This window comes from Sus scrofa, chromosome 13 (genome assembly GCF_000003025.6).
Source record: "Sus scrofa isolate TJ Tabasco breed Duroc chromosome 13, Sscrofa11.1, whole genome shotgun sequence".
Taxonomy (NCBI): domain Eukaryota; kingdom Metazoa; phylum Chordata; class Mammalia; order Artiodactyla; family Suidae; genus Sus; species Sus scrofa.
The window spans coordinates 143,644,020-143,650,547 of NC_010455.5; the positions used below are offsets into that span (position 1 = coordinate 143,644,020).

Here is a 6,528-nt window from a genome sequence, read left to right on the forward strand (position 1 = left end):
CCATAAAGTTTTTGTTTATCCTTTTACTTTCTGTAGAATCTATAATGAAGTCCCCTTTTTGTTCTTATTTTCTGGAAATTTGTCAAGTTTATTAGTCTTTTTAATGATTCCAACTTTGACATTTTTATTATCTGCTTTTTGTTTTATATTGATTCTGGCCTTTGCCTTCATTATTTCTTTTCTACTATTTACTTGGGCTTAATTTATTTTGTTTATCTTCTAAAGTAGGAGTTTTGATCATTTATTTTATTTTATTTTACTTTATTTATTTATTTTCTAGCCACACCCAAGGCATATGGAATTTCTCCTTTAACCCACTGAGCTAGGCCGGGGATTGAACCCACATCTCTGCAGTGACGCAAACCACTGTAGTCGGATTCCTAACCCACTGCACCACAGTGGGAACTCCTTGATCATTTATTTTAAATCATTTGTATTTTCAACTGTAAGTGTTCCTCTAGTGCAGCTTTTAGCTGAATCAGACAGATTTTGATATATTGTGTCTTTATTATAATTCATTTTGTAATATATTTTCTAATTTTTCTTGCGATTCCTTTTTTGATCCATGGGTTATTTAGAAGTGGCTTTTTAAATCCTGGATATTTTGGGATTTTCTATATAGCTTTTTAAAAATTAATTCCTCATTTGATAACATTGTATCCAGAAAATGTTCTCTGGAGAATTATTATATTCAGACAATATAATTAAAATTATGATTTTATTCTTTAATATTTTGAGACCTTTTTATGGCCCAGTAGACAGTCTATTTTGGTGAATGATTCATGTGTACATGTAAAGACTGTGTATAGCTCTCGGGGTAGAATTATGTATAGACAGTTATTGGATAATGGTTATGTAAAATCTGATTACACATATGGGTTTATCTACTTTTACATTTAATCAGGTTTTGTTTCACGTATTCTGAAGTACTATTTTTTGTTGCATACACATTTAGAATTGTTATGACTTCCTGATTAATCAGCTCTTTTATAATTGTGAAATGTTCCTCTGTTTCTCTAGTAATAATCTTTCCCGTGAAGCCAACTTAATCTGATATTAAGACAGCTGCACAGTTTTCTCAGTCTTAGTGTTTAAATGGTATATTTAACACAAATCTTAATCTGAAAAATAAGATTTCTTAATCTCAGTGTTTAAATGGTATAAATTTTTACACATTTACTTCCAACTTCACTGACCTTACACAAAATCTATAGAAATGTGTCTTTTTCTTTATACAATTTTATAATGGGGTTGTTATATCATTAACATTTGATATAATGATTAATATAGTTCAGTTTAAATCTCCTGACTTAATTTTGGTTTTTATTTATCCCATGTGTTATTTATTTCCTCGTTTTTCTTTTCTGCCTTCTTTGAGGTAAATCACAATTTTTCGTGTTCAATTTTTTCTCTTGTTTTAAATATCTAGACATAGGTGTTTGTGTTATATTTTAGTGATTTGTCTAGAGCAGTGTCATCTCAAATATCTTTCTTCAATAATGGAAATAATTCTATATGTTCAACTCAGTATGGTAAACACAACATATGAAGCTCTTTAACACTTGTAATGTGGCAAGTGTAATTTAAGAATTGAGTTTTTAATTTAATTTAATTTAGATTATGTTCTACCTAAATTTAAATACTGACGTGTAGCTACCAACTACCCTATTGGACAGTATATATTTAAAGATTACAATATGAATCTTAGATTCATTATAGCCTACCTTCAAATAATATGCTACATCACAAACAGCATATATTTTTTTGCCTTCTTGCCCTCTAGCACTTTGTTTCTTACATTTTAGTTCTACATTTGCTAAAAACCCTTGATACATTCAACACATTGCTATTACTTTTCTTTTAAATGCTCTGTAGTCTTTTAAAGATACATATGGATATAAATGTAGATGTAGATTGAGAATTGCTTTATATTTTCCCAGATACTTACTTTCTTCCTTGCCTGTCATTCATCCTCCAGATCTGGGGTTCCATAAGGTATCATTTCTCTTCAGCCTGAACAACTACTTGTAACATGTCCTATAGTACAGTGTTGTCAGAGGCAAATTTCCTAAACTTTTGTTCTTTGAAATGACTTTATTTACCCTCTTTTTTTTAAAGGAGAGATAGATAGATAGACCTATGTATTATACTCTTAGGTTGATTTTTAAGCACTTTTTGTTAGTGCTTTGCACAATAATTTATTGTTAAATTTATTTTAATTGGAAATCAGCCATCATAATATAGTTCTTCCATTGTAGGTAATGTATCTATTGTTACTGACTGCTTTTGAATTATTTTCTTTATATTTTGTTTTCCATAATTTGACTATCAAGACCTTGTGTAAGTATTTTGCTTTATAGTAATCTGCCTGGGGTACACTGAGTACCTTGGATATGTGTGTTAATGTCTTTCAATCATTTGATTCATTCTCTGCCATGTTTCTTTAAATATTTTTCTACTCTATTTTCTGTTTTCTCTTTTACACTGATGGCTGGTTTGATATTGTCCCACAGATCTCAAACTCTTTTGTATTTTTTTGTCCATTATTTTTGCTTCAGTTTAGATGCCTTCTATTGACACTTTTTTTCAATTTAAATAAGAAGCTTATTTAAACAACAAGATGCTTGACTTGGGAAAATTTTGATTCATTTCTTTTAATTTATCCCTTTTTAAAGGCAGATTCCTCTACATGCAAAAAAAAGGTATAATATTGTCCTTAGTTTTACAGTGATAAATGAAAAACATTAATATTCTCCAGTTGCACAAAGCATGCAAAGATTTTTGTTGTATTTTTAATTACACAGCGAGTGCAGAATAACTTACTGGAATATAAAGATAAGAGCTGAATAAACATGCCACTGGTGGAGAAAGGGAAGTATCTTCACAGAATTAGTATTTCCCCCCATCCTATCCACATTTGATATTGAACAAAGTATGCCATTTAGGTTTTTTTTTTTTTTAAATGCAGTATTCTCAAGTATGTACACCAGTAACTTTATGTACAATAAAGAACTGGGGAAGAGGAAAATGAAAGAATAGAGAAAACTGTACTGCATTAGTGAGGATGTAATAGGACCAAACTGGGTTTTCTAATTGAGAATGACTTCATGGTCTGGAGGAACAAGTTCTAGAGTGAAGTAGCAGGTTCTTCTCTTAGTAAATACTTCCTATCTGCTGTCAGAATACATCGATTGCATCTTCATCTTTTATTTCCAACTCTGCTGGTGTGTCTGTTTCATTGATTGGCTGACTATCAGTTTGGAATCAGATTTTCCTCCTTGACAAACTCTTGTCATTCACAGTAGGCTTTCATTAGTTTACTAAGTGTTGTTTGTCTCTTAATCTTAAACTGCACCACAGAACCATCCCTGCCATCTTCAGATTAGTTTGATTATTGTTCTCAGCCTTAACTCCTTCCTTGGGCTTTTCTTTGACAAGTGCTGAATTCTTCTCAGCTGCTGTTTCACAAAAGAGGTAGGAAGCCTTTACTTAAGGAGCATGCAAGTAGCAACAGGTGTGCTGTTGATCTGTCTTCAAGGATACTTATTTTCTTTTTTGATTCCAGTCTGCTATTAAATCCATCTAATGAACTCTTCATTTATGATATTGATTTTTTTCTGAAACTTTCAATAGATTTTTGTTTAATATAGTATTCATAGCTCTACTAAAATTCCCCAGCTCTTCATTAATGTTGCCTACTTTTTCTACTAGATCTATAGATTTTTAATTTTTAATTATTTTATTTTTTTAAATCTCTGACTGATAATTCCACATCTGGACCATCTCTGGGTCTGCCTTCTTCATATATTCCCCCATGACCGTGACCTACATTTTCTTGCTTCTTTGTCATAAATTTTATGTCATTAAAAACATGTTGTATAAAATCAGTAGAAGTGGATGTAAATATTTATTTCTAGAAAAAAAATCAAGAGTGGAGAGCTCAAGAAATTTGATCTCTGAGATATGTTTGAACTTTGTTTCAACTTTAGTTTGACCACAGGCTTTTCTTTTTTGTCTTTTTAAGGCTGCACCTGGGGCATATGGAGGTTCCCAGGCCAGGGGTGGAAACAAAGCTGTAGCTGCTAGTCTACACAGCCACAGCAACACAGGATCTGAGCCGTGTCTACAACCTACACCACAGGTTATGGCAATGCCAACCCACTGAGCAAGGCCAGGGACTGAACCTGAGGCCTGATGGATACTACTCAGGTTTGCTAACCACTGACCATGATGGAAACTCCACTAGTCTAGTTTGTTAACCACTTATCCACACCGGGAACTCCGGTTTTTCATGTTTTGAAAGTGGAATTAGAATTTATCTCTGGTAGGCTTAGGATTTGAGCACTAGTTTGATCCATAGACCTCTATCCTTCTCTGCCCAACTACTAGATTTTTAAAACATGAAGATTTCCTAGTTCTTGCAGCTTGGCTTCCAACTCTGTGTTTCTGGGGGGTTTTCTTTGTTCTTCTTCAGTCCTGCTCTGCTCAGGAAGATCTTTCCTCCAAGGATTCCTCAGAACAGGCTCTCCCGGAACATTTGTTTGTCTCCCAGCTCCTAGAAGCTGAAATCCTGAGTTGAAATCCTTCAAATCTATCCTGGCAGCCCACACCCAAGCCTTAACATTTTGCTAAAGATTCTGCTGATTTCCTATTTATGGGGAAAATTTTTTTTCCTGCTAGTCAGCCAGGGAAGAGAGCAGCTTTGTATGTTTTCTCTCCTATGAAGTGTTTATCACCGGAGTTCAGTTTATTTAGAGATTCTTTGAAATGTCACTTTCTGAGGGTTCAGTAAAACAAATTTTGTACCTCAGTTGGTTGGTTTTGTTTGTTATGGTGAGAGTTAAATGCTTTTATAACTTCCTGCTTCATAATTGGAGGTGGAACCATCACTCAGTACATTTGTTGATGGAATGAAGGGAAGCAGGAGACCAGTCTCTCATGTGTTAAGTTTTCAAATTCCCGGTCTGTTTCTAATTTGCTCCTTGTTATATTCTTGAGCAAGTTTTTTTTTTTTTTAACTTCTCTGTTTTCTCAGATGTGAAAAAGAGTATAATAATGATGCCTAGATTATAAAATTTTCAGAGGATTAAATGGTTATTATATGTAAAGTACTGAGGATGATGCCTGAAACAGTGAAAATTATACAAGTGCTTGTTATTTTTTATTTTGAATAGGACTTTTGTTCAGAAAGCATAGGATGTTTAAAAAGAAACCTCAGCAAGATGGAGAGAAGATCAAGGTAATTACCCACCCCCCACTTTGTAGAGGATAGTATTAAAAACCACTATCAATTATTTAAACAAAAGTTGTTTCCATAAATAGTCTTTAATCAAACTGAATAATGCTTTCTAGTTGCTGGTGAGTTAAATGCTTCATCAGTGGAATTAGGTACTTAGTTGAGTGGGGGAGAAAATATGTTGTAATAGAAATTAAAATAATTGAAGGGTTAAACAGCCCCTCTGGCTTTGAGATATATATCATCATTGCTGGTCTGTATACCTCCTGGAGTTGATGAAATGCCCTAGAGAGCAATGCATAGCTGATACTCTTACCTTTCCTTATGCCATCCCTCAGGCAGTACTGTCTGACCATGCCAAGTTCTAGCTCCTGAGATGCTCTGTAAATGAAAGAAGCTGCAGAAACCAAATGGAGTGTTGTTTTTGCCTCTAGTTTTTCCATCTTCTTAGTTTCTCTTAAGTCTCTCTCTCGCCAGAATCTATTCCTTATTAACATTGTGGCAATTATCTTCTCTCTTTCCCTCTCCTTTCTTCTATTTCAAGTCAAAATAACAATCATCATCATCATCATCAATAATTTCTTAAAAAGATGAGTACATTGTACTATCTAATACAATATTGTCTTAATCATTCAGAACCCCAAAAGTGCAAAAAAATATTACAAATTGAAAGAAGTACTTAAAAATTAAAAACAAAAACAAAAGCCCCAAACGTTAGAGTTATCTAAGTCAGGTCTAGCCTGTCAGAATTGCAGTCTGGAAAAACTGTGGCTGTGATCCACAAACTCTTGCAATTCCTGACATTCATAGCTCTTTTTTTCTTAGGTCTTCTCAGGCTGTCCTGGGTCTTTACAGTTATTAAAAATATGATCAGCTGCAAGGTTATCATGCGTAGTACTATTGGGAATACTGAACTGCTGTATTTATCTCTCAGCCTCATTCTTCTCTACCACCACCTCTCCCTCCCTCTATTTCTCTCTCTCTCACTCACACATGCACACACTCACAAAGACACACACAGCTGAAGGTAGTGCAATATTATCTGTTCTGATGCACTGTCAAGATCCATGACTGCTAGTTCAGGGAGGTATTTTTAGCTAAGAGCGTCTTCCAACATAAAGAACTTATATGTATGTCTTTCTCCATTCCTAATGAATTTGCCAAGAAACAAAGTTTCTTTTCAGGATAGAGTATGAACATTTTCTGAAGGGAAAATTGAAAGTGGGCAACCTGTTCTGTTCCTATGCACCCTGCTAGGTCAGCAACCACTGTTGGTCACACAGTCTGGTCCA

The 6,528-nt window shown here is 34.0% G+C and overlaps 1 pseudogene; it reads right to left on the reverse strand.

Moving 5' to 3' along the window:
* Positions 353-5,733, reverse strand: LOC110256343 (annotated as a pseudogene).